The following is a 25,618-nucleotide window of genomic DNA, read 5'->3' as shown; positions in this document are numbered from 1 at the left end:
TGAACTCGAGACGTAACCAAATACCAAGCTCTCACTCTACTCTTCTTCTGTTCCGTGGGAGGGAGCAGCAATTTTCTTAATCCCAGTTGAGAGGCGGGAAAAGTGGAGCGGGATTTCCGCATCACGAAAACCGCCAAGTCAGCTGATCAGACGGAGATGACTCTGAAATTGAAACGGCGTTCGACGATCGTCAGGCTAACGCCGCCGATCGCCCACCTGGCTTCCGGCCTATCTGTCCGATAAACTCTTATCTCTTGATTCCGCTCCACGAGAACCACTCAGCTGCCAACCCGTTTTCCAATGAGATTTCTTAAATAATTTAGCAGCGCGAACAAGAAAACGTGATTTTCCGATCGCTTCCGTGTTTCTTTCCCTGTCGGGAAAAATATTCAGCTTTGTAATCTCCTAACACGGCTTTATAATAGTATATTGCGTTCAGTTACGGAAATAAAAATAAAATACACGATCATAAAATACACGTACACATACAATACAAATATACATTCATAAAATTTTGCAAATATTCGAATATTTTCGTAAGCGACTATAGCTTTCTCTTGTTTCTTCGTAATAACAGCACGTGAATTGATGTACCGTTTGAAGTGTGATAATGGAGCAATTATAAATAATAATAACGGTAAAGGCGCAATGCTGATCGGGTTAAATGATTATTATATTGTGTGAATGGATGCAAATAGTCGAGCATGAAAACGGACAATGGGAGGTTGGTCTCGATGGCAACGGACATATTTTCGTGGGTGTCTATCAACATTCCCGCGATGAGAACTGTGTCAAATATGTAGAGAAGAGCGAATGGACAGCGATCCAGGTCATCGACAGCTGTTCCCTTTGCGAGTCTAATATTCCAATCGACCGACCAGACAAATGAAACTGTCCTCGATCAGCAGTATAAGGCTTCAAGCTCAAAGGAATATCTACGATATCGAAGCCTACGGACGTGAATATCTCTTTCACTTTGACAAACTAACAAACCTGATCCTGACATCACTCGACCTAGTTGAACTTATTCATGCGTTCCTATCATTGTACTTTCAAAAGAAGAATGTAGAACGCGTAAAAAATTGTTCATAATCGAATTTAACGAATTACAAGGTAGCTTGATTGAAATATCCTTTTGACTGAAATTACCCTGCTTCATTTTACTCCCGTTTCAGTAGTTTGAGAACGCTCGAAATATCAAAGAAGGTTGATTATTGGTACAGCGGATGAGGAGAATGCGCGTGTAGAGCGCATGTAGTGTCAGTCAGAAAACGAGGGACGCGTTGGAAAGTCCACGATCAAATATTCAACAGACGCTGAGCTGCAAAGTGCCAGAAACTCGTCCTGGTGGCGCTCTCCCTCGGGAGATCGTCAGGGAGAAACGAAAATCCTGCCGGTCGTACCGCCAGCTCCAGCAGACCGACTGGTAGAAGAAATCTCTTCTCCGTTTCGCTCTCTGTCCGCCCCTCTGATATCTTCAACCCCCGCCTCGTCCTTTGTTTTCGCTGTCCGAGTAAAATATTAAGACACGAGAGGAAAGGAGATGCGAAAGTTAACGCGATGCCAACCCGCGATTCGATTATCGAGATTGCTACGAGCCGCATGAGTTTGTGAATATCAATCTCACGAAACCGACCACCCGTTTCATCCCGCTGCTACCGTTTCCTGTGGAAGTTTCACTTTTAATTCGCCTTCGCGGCCATCCTGCGCGCTGTTACTCACCGCGACTGACATTTGATCCAATTTAACATAGCTGCAGTCCATGTACTGGGTGTTTCCAATCGAATTTCCTGTTCGTCGGACTGTAGTCAGTTGACTTGTAACGACTTGATGGGGTTACGTTAGTTTTCACGAAACAGATCTTTCGCTTGGGAAACAGATCTTTACGGTATCAAAGATTTCCATACGATAATTTTTCTTCGCGTTGGAAATTTTTCCTATAAGCTGTTTACAGGTCAAGAAACTATCCTTGCGTTTAATGGTCGCGATTTGTAGATATATATTCTTAATATTACCTCTCTGAAGGGCAAAAGAATCAATGTCACAGACACAAGACATACGAGATTAAAATCAACAAGTCTCAGTAGATTATCTTACACTAGCCACGATGTAATTTTGTAGAAACACCCGCGTATTTTCACGTATTCGAACGTGTTACATGGAAATCATTCAGAGGGACGAGCGGACGAAGACGGATAAAACGGTGGGACAGAACGAGTAGCAAGAGAAAGAGAGAGTTATCGTGGTAGTGGAGATTAGCCTGTAGCCTCGACGGCTGAAAACGGACTCTGCTTTAAATCTTACATGAGGGACGTAATGTCAGGGAAATTCAGAGATGTGATCCATTAGCAACAGCGGCTCTTGGGCAAGGAAACGAGGGGGCGCGTGTCCCACGAGAAATAACCGTAATCGCTATTCCCCCACCGTATACCAGCTTTCTCTCTCTGTCTCGTCTCTTCGTGGTACACAGTAAGACGAAGACAGACGAACGTGCACGTTTTGCTTCTCCCGTTTACATATTCACGCGAAAGGGGGTGGTTTCTAGGGATGGACCGCGTAAGCTGCTGGCTACTTTCCGAACTGCGGTAAGTAGTGGCGCTGAAAGTGGCTTTCGAACCTCCTCTTTCCGCTGCGATGCATCTATCGACCGATAAATGTGTCTCTTCGAACCAATCTCTCCGGCAGGAATTCTTGAAACAGGAAGGGTAAAACTTTAATCGAAGAAATAATTTGGAAATTCGAACTTCCCTTCGAATTGATCGGATAATATCAAATTTCTCAAATAATTATTATATTTCCAGTACTTTTGATTACAATTCTTCGATTGAACGATGTCTGTTGACGAAAGGGAAATCTCGAAGAGATTCTAACCATTCTAACTTATATCGCAGATCTTCGTAAAGGTGTTTTCTTTCTTTCGTTGTAGCGAATTCGAATTGGAGTTGAGAAATCAAATTAAGAAACGGGGCGATTGAAAACACGTGTCGTCACAGCAAAGAAACAAAAGGGGGAAATTCCCCTATTTTTATTTCCATAAACGAACGTCTAGTGGATATTCTACCCCCGCGTTAGGCGAGAAATTACAAAGCCCAAGATTCTTTTATCGAAACGTTACCTACGCTTATGGTTCACGCTGGCACAAAGGCCATAACATTCCGCACAATATTCGCACAGTGGCGAATCTTGCACCCCAGTGAAGTCCTAGCTGACGACAAACACAGCAGCCAATCGTTTAATGCCTCTATACGCGTTTCCTTTGCGAGCGTTCATTTTTCGAGAACGGCAATCGCAATAGAATGCGGTTTGGAAATAAGAAAGGGATGCAGAGGGTGTGGGGCACAAGGAGGAAAGAAAACCAGAGTGAATGGCGAAAAGGAACGAGGAAGTTAGAGAGGGAGGGAGACAGAGAGAGAGAGAGAGAGAGAGAGAGGGAAAGGAAGCGAGATCTTTCGCTTTATGAACGATCGGAATTTAAATTGCTTTTCCACCTACCAACCCCCTTTCTTCCGGCCTCTTCCTTCCTTCCTTGGCTACTGCTCTCTCGGGCTGGCGAAGTTTTCATTCCTTATAAATCCCAATACCCTTTGGTATCGGCCGCGAGAAAAAAGGAGGAGAGCAAAGTAGCATTCGCGAATGGAATATGAAAATATTTGGCGGGGACCGGTGTGTTTTCCCGCCGCTTCTTTGTACCTCGCGGTTGCACGAACCTTGCTGCAGCTAAATTGTGCTCCTCCAGGGTGGGTTCCGCGTCGTTTCAGTCGAAGATCGTCGTCGTCGTTCGTGACGGAAACGACGTTTCCTCTCCAACTGTCGCCGATCCAATTCGCGACATCTTTTTTCCACAAATTGGAACAACCCATAAACGCATCGACCGTTTCGATAAATCCTCTGAACGGCTGTACGATGGAACAACCACAGCGGTGCGCTACGCTGGAAACGCTAAATCATCGTCAAAGGAACGAACGCCCGCGGCCACGCGATAACTCGAACCAGTACCGGTTTGACGTGGCCAAAAAGGAGAAGCGCGAAAGAACTGGCCGCGAACCATGCAATTATAAACCGTTCGCGAATGTAACTTGCCACCGACAGAGCAACGTCTCTCTCGAACGGTTGGTGGTTACGGGGCGAGTAACGAAAGGACGAGGCTGGTTCTACCGTTTCGAAGCCTGGGGCACAGAATTCTCCGTTAGGAGACATCTGGTAGCCCGTAATGGCATTGGAAGCGGTTCGGAATTAGCGTAAAAATTATTCGTCACAGATCGACCGGTGTCTGTTTGTTTCCATACGAAGCGAGGGTTCGTCGTTTGGTTGAAGCGGCGCGCGACCAAACGCAACGCGACAAGAGGGGATGCTTTGTCGCTGGATAAACGCGGAATAAAGAGACCCGTCCCCAGGAGAGACCTAGTTCCAGGATGTTTCGCCTACCTGCAGCTCACCGATACAATCAAAAGGAAATAGGCAGTAATACGTTGGTATACACGGAATCAGTGAGCGGAGTTTTTCGTCGGTATTAAATGCGGATGGCCAAACGACGAAGGGTGGATCCTGGTGAGGCTCAAGCAACCGTAAAGCGGTACTAATTTCTCGAGGTTTAAACCGATGGGCTCTCTGTCAGAGAGAAGCAAAAAGAGAGTGGCTCTGTATGGAGAGCGAAATGAGATTTTCTCTCGAAGGGAATGTCACCGTGTCCTTAAGATAAAGAACAAACCGGGCAAGGGAGCACCTGGCGAGCGAGAAGGCGAACACAAGGAATAAGAGGAAGAAGAAACCGTAGGGTGGTGGAGGAGGACTGTCCTCCTCGCTTTGGCATCGAGCATGCTGCATCAAGCCGCTGGAAACGTCCTAATAAAATCAGCCGAATTAATCTAATCTGGACGGCGATCCCTCAGGCCTCTGACACAAAGGATCGCTGCCCTGAGCTAGGTAATTCAATATGATTCGACAAACAGTTTAACTGGGATTACGTCTAGTGTAACTGAGCGGAAGTAATTGGCCCTGACTCCTCTCTTTTCTACTCTTGTTCCCTTTTCTCGCTGGTGAAAACTCCCGACAACCTTTTTCTTCTCTTTCGAATCACTTTTCTAACCGATTGTGTGGCTCGCCTCGACTTTTGCCCTTTAATAGCGAATTAATGCAGCAACGAAAGTAAAATATTTTAACAAACGAACAGAAATCATAAACATATTGTCGATACGGAGAGGTTTAGAAGATTTATGTGGCAGGAATGAACGAAAACGAGGGGAAATACTCTCGCTCCTCGACAGTTCTGTCTATCGTGGATTACGGTAACCGAAATTTCCCTTCGCGTCTAGTAATCTCGAACAAATTCTCAACTAGAAGATTCACTCGATCGAGGCAAACAGAAAGTCCCGGTGAACGAAAATTTATTTGTGCGTGATCTGTCTTTAAGCCGAAGGGCGAGTCTCGAAGCGTTGCCCGCAAAGCCAACTAATAATCCGGCTTGAATCTCTTGTTCGAGATTTTCCTCCATGCGATCTTCAAAACGAGAATCTGTTGACGGGTATTAGCTCGTGGGTCGAGAACACCTTAAACACTCGTCGCGACAAATCCTTACAATAAAAGAAATAAGGATGCAATAAGGATGAATCGCATTTCCCTAGCTTATTATGTTTCTAACTTTCTCCGAGTAATTATAACTTTATGCATTGTATTCCTTGATAATTGTACGTAATTAATCGCATAATTATTAAGCGTCTAAATCCTGTACCTCGAGTAATTGCAAAAAATTGTTCGGTGAGAGAGGTAACTACATTTCCTGAAAAAAACCGCCTGCGTGAGAATAGCCACTTGTCGGTTGTTGAAACTTTTCCTCACCAGGCAGCTACTGCCCTCTGAGAACCAGCGGTCTCGTTATATTTCTCTCTAACGACCGCGAACTCTACCTGGACAAATATTTCTTCCTTTTTAACTACCCTGGCTAAGATACTTTTACAACGTAAAAAGAAGAGAAAGAGATTCGTCGATTAAAAATTATTTAAAGAGCCGATTTTCGTGGGCGTGAAGACGATCCGGGTCACAGTAAGAACCATTGTGAAACACCTTCGACTTCTTCGACTCGCGACCCTTCTCGTCCACGCCTCTTCTGTGTTTCACCGGTCAAATCTCCACCGGCGATCGATCGCCGTTGTTTGCCGCATGCAAAGCATGATATCTTAACGAGAAACGCAGCCATCTTTTGCAAGCTTGTTCTCCAAACTCCGATACGATCCCAAGAACACGTTTCACGACATTTAAACCAGCCTTGCCAAAGGTAACACCTTATACCAGGAAACCTCAGGCAACCCGATCCTCGACGTACATTTATATTGCCCAATTCCGAGCCATTTCGATCGGCAGAAAGTCACTGGTGCCCACTATCGGTCGTTTCCATTCCGTCAATCCATCCTCGACCCTCTGTCAAACGAAAGGAGGATCGAACGACGCGAGAACACGCAATCTTGTCGACACGGAGCGATCAGCGGTCCCCGAGTCGAGCCAGGATCGCGCCGCTGTAAATCCTAATCTCACGACAGACTCCGTGCAGCTTGTTAATTAGACGTCCCGACGCTGCTTCGATAAATAACCAGGGCTCCAGGCTGCTAATAGGGAGAGGCCACGCTTCCATAGATAGAAAGCGAAAGTGAAAAGCGGAGCAAAAAAAGAGAAAGTTGAACTTGGTTATGGGACCTAACGCCGAACTTGTGGCTTATTCTTCCACTTTAACTTTAGAAGAATAGGAACGAAATCTGTCAATTTGAATAACATTAATTACACCTAATCTGGTTCGCGACAATGCACGCAAGTTTACGCGTATTACACGTGACTCTTAAAGTTATGATCTCGGCATCGCAAAATTTGTACCTTCGAATTTTCGTTCAAAACTATCGTATCACTTACAAAGAAAAAATCACAAGTTTTATGTATCTCGAAACAACGTTCAACCAAGAAAAAGACTATCTGATCGAAAGAGGAACGAAGAACGCCAAAAAGTCGAAAGTATAGCTAACCGGAAGGCGAAGCGCGGTTTGCAGGTGGAGAAAAGTTTGAATAAAAGGTCGAAAGTGTGTAGCTGAAGCCGGCTGATTAACTTTTTCGCGTTTTTTAATCTCCGTAAATTATGTAGGAACCGGACGGTAGGTGTGCCTCGAGCGTTAAAGAGTGCGGTATACGCCGGCGAGTATATACTGGCCACTGAGTGCAGCTGAATTAGCAAGATCTATCTCGCTGGTCGGGGGCGTGGGTGGCAGATGCGCCTCCATCCTTTGACGCGACACAGAGTTCAATTATATTTCTTTTCCTCAGCCCTTTCTCTTTTAAAAAAAGCCGGTTCTGTGTGAATCACCGTTGTGGAAAAATGTTTTCGAATTGTGCGGCGCGTACTTTGATTCGATATCGTCGATGTCTCTGTTTTTCGCACGCCTGATGGTTGTTGGAAAAAGGCGAGCTGGTTCTTTGAAGCGATTTTGAGACCGTGCTGCTCTGTGACGCGATTGCACTTTATGAACTTCTATCGCGTGGGTTGTTTTGTTTTAATCAGAGGGTAGTTTTTAATATCGTGAAATTGTTGAAGCTTCGTAAGATATTGTGTTTTATTAACGTTGGTCTCTATGAGATTCTACAGAGATTAATATAAGGTTTACGTATAAAGAGGATACCAAGGGCTTAATAAAACCTCTTCAATTTACAGTCATCATAACTATGGAGCTAAACCACCCAAGAATGTCTTCGTCTCTCCCTTCAACGAGGACAAGCTCCAAAGATGTTCATCCAGAAAGATAAACAAGCCTATCCGTCTCGATAAGACACGACGGTGTTTTCTTCTTGTTTCTATCGTACCATCGCTATTTCTAAGGGCCTTCTCAAGAGTAGAAGGACGCCGTGAGGCAGAGAGAAAAATAAGTCTCCTTGACTGGAAGAATAATATTCGGAACAACGCGTCACCATGGCTGCAATGGTCCTCGTCAAGCCTCTGTCGCCTTTATATTGGTATTTACACGTCTCGTGGGAGTACAGGAATTTTCCTTTTACACGATGAAAATATTTCGTCTACGGTACATGTATATTTCAATCAAACATCATTTTATCGTATATTTACTTCACGAAAAAATTACGTTGCGCTTCCAGAAGGAATTGCTCGCAATTCCTCTATGTACTTTGGTCTTTAATAATTAGATGGCAATGACGAGGTTAACTTCGGCAGAACAAAGACTAAAATGTCTCTCCAATCGCAAAGAGACCTGAAAGCAAATTTAGCCTCTACACTTTACCAATTTACTCTTTCCAATTATTTCTTCACCGCGGCGAAAGATCTAATTAAAATCCAGACAATAACTCGCCGCAACCCCTTCGGATCTCCACGAACCGCACAACTATTTAGCTTCGCCAAACTGATGATCAAACCATCGTGCACACAGCAAATGCGAATCACCGGGATAATCTCGCCGATACGGTTTCCCCTCCTTAACGAATGATCGCACTGAATCGACGATATTATTTCCTCGTAGCATCGCGAATCGGTCGTCACCGGGCAATTCGGTGCGCCGGTGGATTCGACACAATCCAATAACGCGGGCCAGCCTCGTTTATCCTATTGCAATTACCCTTGCAAATGGCGGTCGGTGTTCGGCCGACGCAGGAGCCGCGCACGAAGTTCCCAGACGGGGTTTCGCGATTATGAAAAAAGGAGCAGTCGGCTGGCTGTTATTAGCCGGTGGAATATATTCGGCGTAATAAGCCGCCGTGTTAGTTCTTTCTTATTTGAATTTACGCTCGTCATGGGAACTGGCGTAAAACTACGCGTAATGGATGATGGCGCCGCTTCCGGCGGAGAGAAGCAACCACTAATGCAGTCATTCATGGTGACCGACCAACTTGCATTTCCAGCAAGTCCGTGACTCGTTTCAGAACTATCGTGGTTCCAGGTATTGCAAGTTAGCGGAAGTTATGCGTTCCTGGCCAAACTTATACTCGCAAACTAAGACACGGTGGATCATGAAAATTGATCGAGTCGATGGAGAGACGGTGGGCGTAGCGGTTTCGAGCTCTTCCCGGAATTGAGTGGTAAAACTTGTGGCTCCCGGAAACGCGTAACTCGCGATACTTCTGCTGGACCAAGTACCGATCACGCAGCATGTACGATGTGAATTTCAGATGGATCTCGAGGCAGAAGTAGTTGATTTGTTGTTATGGGGCCTGGGTTGAGTAATCGTCGGGAAGAAGGCGCTGTTTACCGTACCGCTAACCAAGGAAGGAGTAAAACGAATCGTCTATAATCTGCTCCCTTTCCATGATAGATTTACGCGCTACGCAAAAATCTAAAGTAAATCTGCAGTGATACATTGATCGAACGAAGCAGCAATTTTTATCGATTACGAAAGAACAGTGTTTGAAAATGTATTTGCATGCGGTCAATTCCTGAGCTAGAAGGAGAACATTGGAGCAATTTCCAAGGCAACGATCTCGCGATCGGTGTAAATATCGTTGCAGCCTGTTTATTCCTCGCATATTGTTCCTAGCGTTTCTTTCCATCGAAGACATCCGCGTAATTTCCACGTTGCTGTGCTATAATGAAGGCCGTATAGATGTAGCATGTCTTTCCATCGACGCGATATATGGGACTGGCGAGCTTGTAATTTCAGTCGCAATCCGTCCCCTGTCTGCCATTTACTTTTGCAAGCGAATCGTGAATCAAGACGACCACCGATGGAGCACGATGTCGAATTTCTCGCTAGCTTGTTGCTACGGTTCACCGTTAGTCCACAAGCAGGACAAACTCGAGTGACTATGTAGATATTTCCTTTCAACTTCTTGTGACATATAGAATTATAGCGGACGCGTTTTATGACGAACTGTCGTTTTGATAAATATATCTGAGCAACGAAATATGTATATAGATTCTTATAAATGTTATCCACGACGATTCGTCAGCGTCCACTGTTACTACAACCTCGATCAATTCTCAAATGTTTTTTCAGGAACGTCATCCTATTTTCGAATCTTTCAAGATACAGGCAACCTAACTAATTACCGAGATACTTACTTTCGTACTTTGGCTAATCGTTCAAAGGTAAGTTGTTCTTTTCTCACAACGATCTTCCCGATCTTTGTATCGCTACGTTTACAGTGGATGCTGACGAATTGTCGTTCAAACTTTCAAACACCGAAACGCATACATTCGTAAAAATCTATACATATTTGGTTGCTTAGACGTATTCAATTCGTCGAAGGACGCATTCAGTGTAATCATAGTTGAACCTTAATCCATTCTTTAACCAACAGCCATAATCGTCGTGCCGCTGACAGATACCAGTTTCATCCTCACGTTCTCGCGTACACAGAAACGAGTCCTGACGGTCACGAAAACCAAAGAGTGTTCCCGACAATCTCGTGGGTCGCGGAGGAACAAACGAGGATACGTGTTTGCTGATCCGAGCCACTCGAGCGTGACTGAAGCGCGGGGACATTGTGCGATTGTCGCGTTACAAAGACCAGACGAGAGCTTAAGGCTGCCTTAGAAACGAATCTAGCTTTGCCGGCATAAACAGTTGTGACAGATGCCAGGTTATGTAAACAGGCCCGACCGATTCTCGTGCATTGTGTCACCATGATCGGACGGGGGGAACCGGCGTGTCGTTGCTCGACCGTTTTTAACCGGGCCACAATGCCGGGATTTGCGAAATACGCGCTCAGGTCGAGCCTAGATCCGCTCCACGATCGCTCGAACGAAACAAGTTCGATTTGTTCCTTGGCTTTTCCACTTGGTCGATCGCCGAACGTGACACGGTCATTCGTGTTACAACGTTTAACCGCGTTTCTTTGATGTCACATATCAGTTTCTACGATCTCTCGAACATCTTAAAGAGATCCTTTGAGACTTGAGATGGAGGAAGCTTTTGAAAAGTCTTGAATTTGGTTGAGAAAAGGGATCCGGTACGTGTTGAAATAAATAAACGTTACAGAGGCGAAACATGACATGGAGATAGAGCTTTCTTGATTTCCTGATTTTAACATCGCTCTATAATGAAACAGGGGAATTTTAATACGACGCGATCGACAAGTTGTCAAAGTTTGATGCATGCCAAAGGTGTGATTATTAAGACAAGTAATATTTCAATAATGGTTCAATAAGTAATGGCTCTCAGTTTAGTGCGTTATATATTTGTGTAACTATAGACTAATATTCTAAGATTATGCGGATTACAAGAAGAATACAACACACAAAATTGAAGGATGTAAAATTCGAAGAACTCTCAATCCTCTATTTAAACGTTATTTCGCAACACGGAAGTGGAGACTTCGCCGTTGCACGCGGAAGAAGTAGTAATTCGAGCGCGATATACTGCAGCAAGCAAAAAATTAATGGCACCAGCCGACGGTGAGCGAAATGACGAGTTCGTGAGACTGATTTCAATTTGAAGGCAGCGGCAGTGCAATCGAATCCGTGGCATATGTTGCGCGTCGTTTACCTCCCAATTTCGCTGAACCACGCTCGATTATGGACATCTCAATGTTTCATATCTTGCGGTCGCCGGTTTCGCTGCAACGGACATCGAAAAAGAGAGAGGAAGGGACCGGTGATCGCAGAAAATTAGAGTGGCTTTCGAACAGGTTCCCCTTCGAGCTCGAATTTCGACAATGTTCCATCCGAAGCTCCAGGCTACCGAACGACTGGCCACCTGGCTTTCTGTTTCGCAAACCGTCGACCATGTTTGCGCATTCATCGTCGCCATAAACATTCGTACCTGTAGACTTCCATTTATTAACCATTTGCCGTACCACATCGAATCGGCCAAGAAAGTTAGTGGTTAACGAATCTTGTTGAACTGCAATCGTAATACGATCGCAAAGGTTGACTTCTTTCGAGGAATTTTAAAATGAGGAAGATAACGCGGTTTTTTTTTTGGTTATAAAAAGGAAACACAGAAATATATCATTCGCAAAATTCTCAAAATTTCTAGCAAGTGTCGATTAAAAAAGTACCAAAGATTCTAGTTGTCGATCGTACGATAAGCACACACTTTCTCCTACAACATCAAACAATTGGACGGATTACACGCGTGAAACTCGATCACCGATGCATCTCCACTTTAACTACCAAAGAAGCTACCAACATTGTTCGCCTTGACTCGTAACATCCTCCATACATCACCCAGGCCCTTTTCTACTGCCGCACAACCCAGTTACCCAACAAACACGATAAGAAATCAAGAACGAAGCCGGGGGCCGGAAGAATCCCCACGACCACACCTTGGCTGCCTCTGAATGGCTCGGGGCCAGGCGTCCCGCGGTGATGTAACGAGGCACACGAGGCTGGCCCTGAAAATTAGCGTGATTTTCATGCTGCATCTCGTCGCGATAGGCGAACGGACGTTCCAATTTGTTCGAGGCGAAGGGACTCGGGTCGGCAGCTGGACTCGCTACGAGCGGTGTAAGCGAGCGATAACGCCTCGCGTGGTTTCCCGTGAAGACGATTTACCACGTGGCGTTGGTGGATCGCATTCGGAATCAAACGTTTCTTCCTCAAGAGGCTCGCGGGAGGCCATTCCGGGAACCGCGAGAGTCGCGATGCTATCGGTCCACCTACGTGGCCCACGGCCCACCGACACCTGCGAGAATTCGCACGGTAGGGATGCCTCCCGTATGTGTAATGTACATCGGGACCTGCTGCATATATGTATGTATGCATTACAGTTGCATACATGCATACGTGATCGCGAATAAGGATCGCTCTAGCGATGGGAACGAGGCGCCTTCTACGGATTCGGCTGTTTCGACGAGCCTTGTCGGTTTTTTCCACAGTTCTTCGAACTGTATTTTCGATTTTCATATCTTTTCTTGCTGGAGCTAAAGTACGTGATATTTTCTTGTTTTTATTACGTAAGTTTGACTATTCTGTGCAAAGCGCAAAATTATATTGCCGGACGTTGAAGCTCATATGACTGAAATAATTCTAGCTTGCTATGCTTATGAAGGAGTTGTTTATACTGACCCGTATTTTTGGAACAGAGAAGAGTAAACCGTGCGTTTCGCTTGTTACGTTCGCGTTTATTTTCTAGAAGCGTAGAAATGTGTAAATTTTGCGGCTTGCAAGAATTCCACGTATACACGGAAGCGGAAAGTTTATCGAATTCCGTGGTGGTGAATGTCAAAGGACTGGGATTCCAGGAGAGCATTCGCGAGGAAGCAGCGTCCAGCCCTCCGTGTCTTTAGAATCAGCTTCTCGATACAGGTCGGTGGATCTTCGATGCGTTCATTGTATAGACAACAATGAGGCCGGGATCGCGGCGAGCACGCTAGAGTGACGATGTTAATTAAAATTTCAGAATGTTTTCGAGCGCGGAAGCGGCTCGGGATTCATAACACGCCAGCGAAGCCGGTGGATGCGACGACTCTTCCTGGTGACAAAGGATCTTCACGGGCCGTGCTCTCTTCTCTCCTTCGACGAAAACGTATTTTCATTGGGAGACGATCCAGCTTCCTGCTCTTTGTTTCAGATGCACGCCATTGTCGTTAATCGTCGTTACTGCTTCCCGTGGTTGAAGTTGTTAAACGTTTTCGTTGAGAAGATTCGTGGCAGAAGAAGAATAGGAAGAATATCGTCGCCAATTATGGGCAAAAAACACGTAGCCCTTTTCCAAAGGGATCATCGAGACGATCGGGAATTGTCCGCGTTCACGGCCCTTTATCGACGTTCCCATTCTATCGTCTTTCAGCCCTTTAAAGGCGGTGACTTGCCACTCTCGCCGCTACGGAAGACCTCGCTTCGTCGACAGGGCTGTACTTTATGGGGGAACGAGCAATCTGTCTTCATATTTACCAATTTCCTTCTTTTCCATCGTTCTATCAACTCTGCTGGTTATCGTGGAAGGTTATTCGTGGTGTCTTTAGGCGAAAGACGCCGTACCCAATGACTTTGCGAACTCCGTAATTTAGGTTCACCACTTCGAGACACTTTCAGGAACCTCGGATCATCGCGACTTCTTCTTTGAAGGAGGGGAATTCTCGATATCGGCGAATATTCGAGAAATTGCTTGCGTTCGAACAAAAGTTCCTCCGAGGTCGTGCCACTCTACGGTTTCGTGAATAGAGAATTCAATTCAATACATGATAGAAATTCTTTGATAAGAATTATATCCTGAAATTTCGTCAGCATATTGAAACTTTAATCGCAGGAGAAGCTAACCAATTTGACGAAGATTTCCCAAAGTCTCGATTCGTTCGAAAATAATAACTTAGATATTGAGTGATATTTTTTCAGTAGCTAAACACCCACGGGACCATGTGCACGAAACAACTCGATTACCGGAGACAGTTTTGTTAGAATACGTTAGCCTCGAATACGTTAACTAACCAAAATCTTTAATTTCGTTTACTATGCAACGAGTAAGATGGGATATTTGAATTTTTGCTTACGAAGCAGCGGAGAAGGGCTCCTCGGAAGTTATGTACGGGTCTGTCGGACGCACCTTAACGCCCTCACCGGTTCGGCACCTCGAGCACAGCAGGTAGTCGATCCATCGTGGAAGATCGTAGCGAGAGATTTCGAGGCGAAAGAGGGAGGACTGGCCTGGTTCTCGCGTCGCAACGCAACGCCGAAAAGAGCGTGCATAATACGGGTCCGGCATTGTCCTCCGCGAATGGAAAGGCAGAGAGAGAAACGGGAGGAGGGAGTTAATCGTATTGAAAATTCGCGCCCCGTGTCCAACTCCTCCCCGACCGGTCACGCAGTGACGAATCCTGACCGTAAAATCGCGGAATCGCTCACGAATTCACCGTTCCGAGGATCGTTCCTTCCTGCTTTTCACGGAAAACCCGACCGTGACGCATTTTTCTAGCCGCTTCTGCTCGTACCGATGCACGGTTTTGTTCATTTCCCAGCTGCAACGTCGTTTTCCCCCTTCACGCTCGTTTTATCCGATTTTCGTCAGCAGATGCCGAATTTCTAAATCGTAAATCGTCGACGAGATCGAAGTGCGACCAACAAACGCGATTGTAGACGGATATTCGTCTTTGGTATTGTAATCCGATGTGTATTGTGAAGGTGTTGGATCGATTGGAAATGACGAGCTTTGCGGGGAATTTGCTCCTTTATGGATGTATCGATGTTCTTTGTGGGATTTCTGCATGCCAGAATGTTTCATCTCTGACACAAATATCATCGTCCATTAATATGATAGATATGCAGAGGAGACCTATCATCATCGTCAACTTCGTAGGATTAAAGCAGCGGGGACAATCGAACGAGGATTCGCGCGAACCGATCGATCAGATCCTTGCGATTTTTCCTTGTCGCGCTTAAGGACGAGCAGCCAGTCTACGAAGACTTCGGGAAATGTAGCGAGAATACGTGACCGGGCCACATCGAGAACTGGAAGAAATGGCGGCGCTCCTTCGCGAGATTGCCACTGGTTAAATTTCGAATTCGGCTACCGAACTCGCTACGTGGTTATCGCCGCTTCCAGCTGGTTGGATCGCGCCGCGGCTAGTCCACCCACGCCGTCTATTTAACAGTACCTACGCTTCACGTCCACCTTCTCCGGCGAATCGGGATAAGGGATTCTCGCCGAATTCAACGGATGGAGCTTAACGATACTCGATGCTTTACAGCGGATATCCGACCTACAACTTTCAATGGTTTTCGTTTAACTAGCCGCCTGTCGATATTTGCTCCGCACGCACCAGCTTCACATTCTCCACAGTTCTGCTGCTTTCGTAAATCTATAGCCACGTGATTTCTCATCTCTATCCGGCTTCGGTGGATTCTTGATTGATTTAACAGCAAATCTCCGAATTAATCTTTTATGATTTATTAGTTACATGACAAACTGGAATTCTATTTTATTTCAGTACTTTTTTTTCGTTTTCACGTATAAAATATAATATATCATTATTTTACGTTGTGACTTAATTCGATAGAAACGTGCCAAGATACGTTTCTTCCTTCACACACAAGTACGAAAGCTTTCAACGTTAGGAACATTCTGAACAATTTATTGATAAAGTAATTTATCGATAATTAAGTCAATCCGCGATAACATTGTTGGAAAAGTGCTATCAAGAAAATGCAATGATAGCGAGCATCACGGGAAATGGATGAAGTACACGTCGTCGATGCAAGTCCTTCAGATTTGACGCGTATCAATCACAAACCATCACCGAAAAAAGCTTGAAGCGATGCGTTTCCACAAGACTCTCTCACGCGATCGTTTCCATTTGTTTTCCCCCAGCGTTTCGTTGGGATAGAAACGGAAATTCCTGCGTTCCGTCGACGAGGCACGCGTTTAAACGTGCGCCAATTGTACCGAACAATAAGTTGCATTTTCCAGTGCGCCGCGGGACCGCGATTCGGTGTTTGCCTTCCGCGGTACACGAGTTACACAGCGTTTCGCCATTTTCCCTCCATTGTGGCCAGCAAACTTTTCCACCAGCGAACAAATAACCGCCGCCGGTTTTTAATAACCGGTTGTTCGAGTTGTCGGAACAAAAGCTCGCTCTGAGTGTTAATTGGGCGGCGATATCATAGTAAAAGACTAAAACGTTATGCCATCGTACATTTTTAAGTTCTTATTTTTTTGCGAGAGTTAACACCGAAAATCGAAGGTAGAAACTTGTGATTTCAATCTTCGTAGAATCATGACCTCGAATCTACTTTCGATAGAAAACGAAGAATCACGGAAGAGTCGAATGCCGCTATCTCGACTCGAAGGTCAAGAGTAAAAGTTTTCGCCGAGATGTCCGATTTCAAGTTTCTTAAGGTCGCGGGCTCGGCTCCTATAAGATGAATAATCGATGAAAAAATCGGAAATTGTAACCTTGAAATCTCAAAGATAAAATGAATCGTTGCCAATATCCTGGCCTAGAACTGTAGCAGATCGCAAGCCAGACTTCGGTATTGATAAATGGCGAAGGAAAATACACGAGTCCTATTGGAGCCGTCCATCTTCGACCGATTCAAGGGAGGATAACCGAACGCAGGCGTAATTCGACAATTTAGCGGACGAGTACGGCTGTGTCTCACGACCGATGTTAATCAAACGCAGGTGGCAAATGGCATCGATCGCGGAAGGCCGATTCCCATGCTAAGGAAATTATTCCCTTGTATGGCAAATTCCATTAAGCGTCCCTTCGATTAGGCGCACGACGGATGGATCGATCAGCGCAAATATGCCGCGTAAACAAGCCACGGATTTGCTCCCAGGGAATCTCCAGAATCCCTTTGCGATGGACACGACCGGTTCGGCGAACTGACCGACCGACAGGATCGAATTTCTGCGTACGGTCGATTCGATCCACAAGACGGCTCTCCCATCTCGATTCGTTAGCTCTGCGGCTTTTCATTAACGTCGACAAGTCCTCTGCTGACTGTTTGCGGCTACCCCGTTCTGTCCGTCGCTCCTCTACCTTATTATCCGACGTACGAACGTTAATACGAAGATATTCCGTGATCTTCGTCGAGCTTGGCGGTTGCTTGACCGAAAGTACCTTCTTGAATGCGGTTCGTCTCCAAAAGCAATTCGACCGTTCTTATACAGTTTACCTTTTCGTCCATTCGTCATCTACCCTCGAATTCCAGGAAGAATGCTACGGGAATTCGTAGGAGCGACGACATCATCGTACCAAGAAGACGACAACGTTCACTACGTGACACGGTTCGTGACCAAAAGCTTTCGAGGTTCTCGTGTGTACACTTGATACCGCCAATCATGCTGATTGTCCTGATTGTATCCCTGAGCCGTTTGCTCGGCGTGGCCTACGCGCAATAATTATATTAGCTTTGATGGTAGGGACTTCGGCCCATCCCACATATCCTCCCAGGCTTGGTCGCGGTCCATCGGCCCTGACTGACTCATTAGCGATACTCTAGGCAAACAGAAGGGACGTGGATTGGCAGAATCAGGCCCCCAAATTTGCCAGGGACCGGCAACAATCTGCGGTTACCTACGAAGGGACCTACGAGGATCAAAGACGCATCCTGTTTGTTCCTTTATAATGGATCGTTTCGTATTCCAACGAGAATTTCCGCTACGCTTTTTGCAGATAGTAGCCACCATGTCATCCGTCAGAGTTCGGAACTTTTGCGGCTAATTTCAAAATAGAATCTTAATAATGCGCTGTATTTTTCGACCAACTGGTACAGTATCTCTTTCTATCGCAACGCAAGATGGCAATTTTCTTCCTTTCTGCGTTTCTCTGTATATTGCAAGGAGACGCTGAAGCGTGTCCATTCAAATTCCATGGACCTCGCGACCTTTCGCACTCGTACAATTTCCGTTGTTCTAGGCTAAATACTCTTCGTTCTCGTGTCAACAGCTCTGGAAAAAATTCCTTCATTCCCACGATATTTCTTAACGCAAAGATCGTTCCAGCAGCTGACCAATCAGGAAGCATTCCCCGCTAATCACTCGTTCGACTTGCTCCTATTCATAGAGGCGCGCATCTAACGAAGAATTCCTCGCGTTATCTCCAACACGCGTACACACGGCGTCCATAAACCAACGGCATCCGCGACAAGCTGTAAGCTTAACTCGCTTGTTCTCCCTTGTATCGGCGTATAGGTGCGTTCCCTGGAGGATCGTCAACGAGGCCGTGTCCTTAGATAAATGATAGGACACAGAGGCGGTGGCGTGCGCGTCCATAAGTTCTCCCCTTAACAGGAGAAGCTACTCGCGGGGCCGGATCGGCAACGGACGCGTCGATATGCGCCGTTTACAGGTGGACAATGCCGAATAATCAGCGAGCGTAATGGAGTGCGGCCAGCAGAACAAGAGGGGGAGGGACCGAGGTGAAAGGCCGATAGCGAGACTGTACACTGTACATTGTACACGCCGAACCTGTACAACCGGCCAATACACTGGCGTGCACACGCGTGAGGACCCGTTAGACGCGCACGGCATGTTATTACAACACGCAGCTCCTCTATCGTATCTCCAGTTCGCACGGCTCTTAGTCTCTAATCGCTGCTCTCGCATCTGCACCTCCGAGCCAGGAAGTGCGTCCATCTGGGACGCACCGTCTCCTCCCCTGCCATTACGTCCTCTCGCTTCGTCTCTGTACCTCAATCACACCCCTTAGATCCGAATTTTCGATCGTTATTGTCAGGCCAACATGGCTACTGACTATGATTGAGCGATTAAATTCGACCGTTCGAAACGAGAACGTATTGCAAGAAGTTTTCAAGCCTCGATTTTTCGCGTAATATAATATAACTGTCCTATGACTTTTGAACGGAAGTAATCGTAACGTCAGGCTTCACATTATTCGCCATGATCATCGGGCGATATCACGAACCGTATTTATTGAAAGCAACAACCTTCAATCCGATCTGTTTCAGCTGCCTCTTCGTCGTTCCTCATTAACTGCTTTCCCATTCATTAGCCGCATAATAGATAGCTAAATAGGTGCTCGATATCTCGACGTCAATCGCGCAAAATTGTCCTCGATCAAGCCACTCGACGTTACCACGATATCTTTTTTAATTGGATTAATGAAATCCGAACGATTGGGTCGGTACGCGAAGCTTTTGTAAACCACTCCGCACGAAATAAGACATAAATAAAACATTCGGACCCATTGAAATAATAACGACGATGGCAAACGTGAAATTAAAGATACTTTTAATAAGTTGCGCCGATTCACAACCTGGAGCGATCGAGCGAATCTTGGTTCCTCCTCGGCATTTACACGCGATGCAGGAGTCTCTCCCTGCTGGGTGGGAAAGAATTACATTGGAATTCGACGATCGCCACCACGGCGCGGTCCGTTTTGTCCCACTCCGTGGCCACCACTTAATTTCCTCCTCCTTTCGTCCTTTCTTTTTTCTGCCGCCATTCTGGCCAGGCTACTTTTTCACCTCGAGACGCGGTTCCTCTACGACCGTCCGCTGTCGCATTGTCCTTCGCTCGAGGAAACTTTAATTGGCCCAACGACAGATCGATTTGCCGGCATCGCTAACGAAATTGTTACTCCCACCGATTTCTATCGCGACAGTCGATCGATACGTCCTTCTTCTTCGCGGATATCTTCCGTTGGTTTTATTGGAACGCCACTGAAAACAATGGAGAGGACGTTTTTACCGCGATCGTGAAAAATTACTGGTGCTAATTTGTTGGTGCAAATTGTTGCTCGAGAATAGTAATGAGGCGAAGATGAGAATGGTAGGTACAAAGTGTCCTTTGTTTGGAAAAAATGGGATGACTGTTTAATAGAGAGGAGAGAATTTTAAACGAGCTGTTCTTCGGTCGATTTACTCGCGAAGACAAGGCGACAGACGTGAAGTATTAACAGGAGGCGAGTTATCGGAAATCTTTGATACGATACAGAAAAGTCTCGATAAATCAATCGGTAGATTGGCACAAAAGGCAGGCGTTCCCGCTTTTACAGCCGACGGTGCAGTCCGGATAAAGCTTTAATACAGTAAACTGAATTAAATTCCCTCTCAAATTTATTTATTCCTCCTAGCTTCCTTCGAGACTTTTCTAACGATGATTGATCAACAGGGAAACGCGTCGTAAAAGAATCGCAATGCATCGATTCAGCGATGAAAGAAATACCTAGCAATTTAATCATGACGATCGTTTCATTTCAGTGCCAATGGAGAGTTTCAAAATATTTAATATAACACGTACAAAACCTTTTCAAGTGTAAGTGTTGAAAGGAACCGGTCGGATCTTACTTTTCTTATAGGATAAAGTACTCGTATTCGATGAACTTTGTAAGAGAAAAATTTCACAGGATGTTTCTATCCCAACAGAACCTGCTACGGAAGATACATTTCTTAAAACACATTTACTTTGAACGATCTTCGTTTCTGCTTACCAAGCGAGCAATCCGTGTTGGAACTCAAAGTTCAAATCTCAGGCTTGCCGATTCGTAAATTACGACACACTCAAGTATGCTCGTATCTGGGATATTTTCCCATAACGTTGTTATTCCAATTCCATGTATTTCCACGTAGCTGGCATTCTTCGGCGAAATTTCAACGGTATTCGAGAAGCAGCGAGCTTGTTCTTTTTAATGTCGCGACTGTCGCTGGCATCGGAAGATAGGACGACATCTTCCGCGGCCGGTTGTCGAGCGTTCGCGGCACGTCGCGCACATCGATAACGCGCGATCGCCAATATGAATTCCGGGACGATCGCGTCGCAGGAATTGCTGCTTCGTTCTCGGTGTATCCGTAAGCACGGAGACCACAGGTGGATACGATTAGGGCCGGGTTAAAGGCGGCGTAAATGGCTCGTTTGAGATTACTTCGCGTTAATTCGCTGTACGGAATGCTCCATCCCGTACGTGTTCCGATAATAAAATCGATCGCGACCTATTACCCGGCTACGAGTTTACGAAGCTGTGACGTGTATCGAACGTGGCTGATTCCAGCTCAGAGCTTAAGTGGATCAACGGTCAATTACGAAACATCCAGGCTTTGGAACCTTATAACGAACGAGTGTGAAAGATCTCGTGGAATTAGTATGGAAAGCTTCTAAAGATTCATCGGTTATTTGAACGCCAATAAATGACATTTAATTACCTTGAAAGACATTTTAAGATCAATGAATTTATCACGAAGCGGATTACGCGTTTAATCGAACGAGAATACTTGCGTAGTCAACTGTAGTTCCATTTATGAGTACTGTTGAAGTGGTCCCATATATCCGGCATCCAAATGATGCATATACAAGTGCTATCTGTAGTCAATAATATATTTTTTCCTTATCGCCAGAACATCTTCTGTTGCTTTCGTTGAAGTGGTCGCCCACTTCTAAGAAAACTCTACATCTGGTCTTTGAGTTTTCTCTAGCACTGAAGCCATCGACAGCGTATAGACAAAAGACTGGAACGAAGGCTAACCATTAACAGTAGACAGGCGACGATGGCTTCAGGGCTTTCAGTCATAGGGTAACACTGCTAGCGTGCGGATCTGGACTCAATTATATTCCGTCTTGTATTTACACTTTTACATTTTTTTTTAATTTGCGTTTATTTTACAATTAATTCTCGTTAGAGAATTTTAAGTAAATTTATCTGGCGTGGTACTATGACATGGTTAATAAGTGTTTATAGTATGTTTGATTCTATTTGAATCTAGTGCTTAGGTCTAAAGTGTAGTGTCTTTTTAGCCTGCGGATCTGTTGAGTAATTAGAGGGTTTTGGTGGTCGTTAACTCTTATGCTGTGTCTGTTGCTGAATTTGGATAATTTTTTGACTATGGGTACCTTGAGGTTGTGATGTATTGTTTCGTTGGTGATGTACCAAGGTGCACCTATTAGGGATCTTATGGTTTGGATTGGAATCGTTGAAGAATTTCTATATTGGAAACACTTCTGCATTAAAATATATTTTCTTCCTTACAATTCATCCACGCGTTCCTTTGTTCACGTACATCTAATAACCTCAACAAGTACAAATGTTATCGTGGAATCTCGGAGATACGTCCACCTGGATAAGAATTTTCTGACCATCGTTAGATATTCATTGAAACGGAATAAGTTTTACTCGAAACACTTCTTGGAATAACGAATAGTCGGTGCGACAGATGCGTGTAAAGCTTCAAGCAGAACACCGTGTATATTGGAAAAGTCACGTTCTACAGATTGTTGTAATATGAAACAGGTGCGTTCTAAGGATTATCGTATACCGTTGTATAATATACCGTTGTATGCTATTCGTAAATATCGTACTGTATAACGTTACGCACGAGTGGAAGGTAAATCGGATTCACAAAATATGCATAATCAAAGACTTAGGAATACACGCGGAGCGTAGAAAAAAAATTCGCCTGGAACGTTTTCCGCGCGAATCGACGTTACAGCAATTAGAAACGCTCAGGTAGATATCGGTTTCCGGGCCGTTTCTCGTTAGCAGTAAACAGGCAGGGTCGTGAGTCTAGGAGGAGGATCCATCAAACTCGGTCCTCGTCGAGACTCGTTCCCGTGTCCTCCTTTAATTAAGCGAATTAATTAAACGGAAAGCGGACCATAGTTTCGAAGGAGGCGGCAGCTCGCGAGGCTTCCTCGTTAGAATTTCGAAAGAGAGCCGATCTGTAAAGGAACAGCCAACGGCATCGGAAGAGTAAATTCGAAACGTTGGGCGCTTTGTATTCTCTGGAACGAAAGCGGCAGGGGCACGGCGGAGAGGGCCACTGGGAGGAAGAAAAAATTTGCGATAAATAGGAGAAAGGCGAGGGAAATAGAGGGAACGAGACGATGGTCGTTCGAACGAAAACCGCAACAGGGCTCGTTTGAACGGCGCCCCATTAACGAGGGAACGAAGAGCGCGCTCCGCGAAGTCATCAGGAAACTCGTCCCGCGCGTGCCCTTTTAATTACCGCGTTCCGTTTCCGAGAAGCAGAAGCACGGCACGCGCATTTGCATTCGCCGGAAGAACTGTTTAGAAGTTACTCCGGCACATTGCACGGAAAATTCCGCCACGGTTATTTAATGAATAAAACGAGAAACACGAGGGGGGCAGAGGGAGGTATCCCGCGAGCGAAGTCGCGGAACCAGCCGCGTCTTACAACGTTCAGACACCGTGGAGACGACCGGACGATGGAACAGAGGAGAACATAAGAAGAAAATGCTACGAAAATACCGGAGGAATCTGTTCAGTTTCACAGACTAAGACGCGAGATTGCATTTTAATAGAAGTATTACCTAGAGCTGCTTGAACGTCGTCGTTCGCCTGTCCGCCCGGCTGATAGCCGAACTTCTTCTCTCGTTTGCTCTAGACGGAGCTTTGCGTTTTGTGGCTTCGTAGATCCCTAATAAAGCCAGAAGCGACCAAGTCGAGCGTAGATTGGCACACCGACGATCATTGAAACGCGGTAACGTGCCACGCTCCTCATTTAAAAACCGAGAAGAAAAGCTAGCAAGCTGCGCTGTAATCGGTGCAGGAGATTTTGATTTTATACCACCGATTTTAATAATATCGTTGAACCGAAGCTTTCGTTACTCGCATTGAAAGCTTGCAGTCTATCTATCCTGCACGAATCTGAAACGGTGGCGACTTGGAAAAAGGAAAAGAATCCTTTCGCAGTTGTTTTTAACGTTGGCGGAGTAGATGCGAGATATAAATTGTTATTCGTTTATTTCGCTTTACGTAACCATTCGCGAAATGTATGCAAACTTTGCATCCAGTCGCAGAACGTAATTAGAACGGGACGTGGCGGAGACTTACCTACGAAGATCTCCTGGAGGGTCACCAAGTCCCGAGCATTAGCGTGCCGCGCAGATTCGACAATTAGAGATACTTTTCCGCAGCATCGTAATTACGTTTGTTGCCGTGCTCGTTGGCCACCGTTCAAAACTGTATTCACCACTGAAAACTAGGTCCCAGTTAACCGTCCAAGCAGTCCAACGTCATCATACCAGCATAAAAAGAAATTCGTTTTCACTATCGCACAACGCTTCATTTAATCACATATTCCTCGAACTCTTCGATCATGAGACTCGGAGAAATAACCAAGAACGGAAGAACGAGCGTGGTTAAAGCTAGTTGATCCCCGACGATGATTAACTTGCACGGACTTGAAAAAGTTAACAAATCGCTGACTGCTGGGTTCGCGGAAAGAAATTCCTGTGTACTTAAGCGGCAACAATTCGGGTGGCCAGCAACTAATTCATGGGATTCGAAAGTTTATTTCGTGGTCGACTTAATTTCTGCCCGTTGCCTGCTAATTGCCAGGCCAACTTTTCCACCCGACCCGGTGGTGTCGCTGATCTCCCTCGTTTCCGTTCCACTGTTCCGCTTCCCGATTCGTTGCCGGACACGCGAGACTCGCGCACGCTTTCACGGGAAAACTTGGACGCGTGACTGCACGTAATCCCTCGAGTTTTTGGAAAACGCCTGACCAGCCCTTTCCTCCGTTTCGAGGAACTCGAGGGTGATCACGCGATCACGCGTGATGTACTTTGCAACTTCGGTCACTACCCCTTATACCGGTGTATGTATCCTGAAACCTTGTTTCGTTCCTGGATTGATCGTCCGAAGAATGCTTTCGAGCGATTTCTTTGCCTTCTTCTTAATGTTTTATTAGGAATCATCGAAAAACCATGCTGAACAGGATCAGCTCTTAACGCATCTCCTAAACGATCGCCTCTTTTATATCCTGTTTCCGTTCTCTTCCCACGCATCCTCTGGCGATAATCTTCACTCGATACCAGAAACGTCCGCTCGAACTCGAAGCTCGGAAACTTTTCGCCAAATCGCGGAAGCTTTTGTCATCTAACGCGAGACGTTTGAGCGCGTGTCGTAACTCTCGCGTTCTTCGAGAGAAGGGCGCACGAGCCATTTGCCGATCTTTGTTGTTGGGGAAAATGTTTCAGCCGGAGCAGCGCGTGGAAAAGTTTGATCCGGTGCTCGGGGTGGGATCGTAAAACGACTTTCACCGTAGAATTTCGGTTTGTCAGATACGGAGAAAGGGTGGTGGAGAATAAGGAAGGGAACAGCTGGCGACTTACGGTCGGCGATTTCGCGTCACGGAGAGCTGATTTACTGGCGGCCGCTGTCTTCGGTTTGGAGCTCGCGGGGAAAAATTCCGCCGCGACGCGATACTCCGCTCCGCTGACCGGGAAGAGGAATGCGATTGATTCGACCATGTCGCGTTTTATTACCTCCAGGCGAAAGA

The 25,618-nt window shown here is 45.7% G+C and overlaps 1 long non-coding RNA gene across 1 annotated transcript in view; it reads right to left on the bottom strand.

The window, feature by feature from the left end:
- Positions 1-220: 220 nt before the first annotated feature.
- LOC132912569 (uncharacterized) overlaps positions 221-25,618 on the bottom strand; it is a 163,737-nt gene continuing 138,339 nt past the window's right edge. The window contains exon 3 of the long non-coding RNA XR_009659235.1: positions 221-373. This is a non-coding gene — a long non-coding RNA (uncharacterized LOC132912569). The remainder of the gene's footprint in view (positions 374-25,618) is intronic.

This window comes from Bombus pascuorum, chromosome 12 (assembly GCF_905332965.1).
Source record: "Bombus pascuorum chromosome 12, iyBomPasc1.1, whole genome shotgun sequence".
Taxonomy (NCBI): domain Eukaryota; kingdom Metazoa; phylum Arthropoda; class Insecta; order Hymenoptera; family Apidae; genus Bombus; species Bombus pascuorum.
Note: the sequence above shows the minus strand (reverse complement) of the source record. Positions and strands in the feature narration are given on the sequence as shown.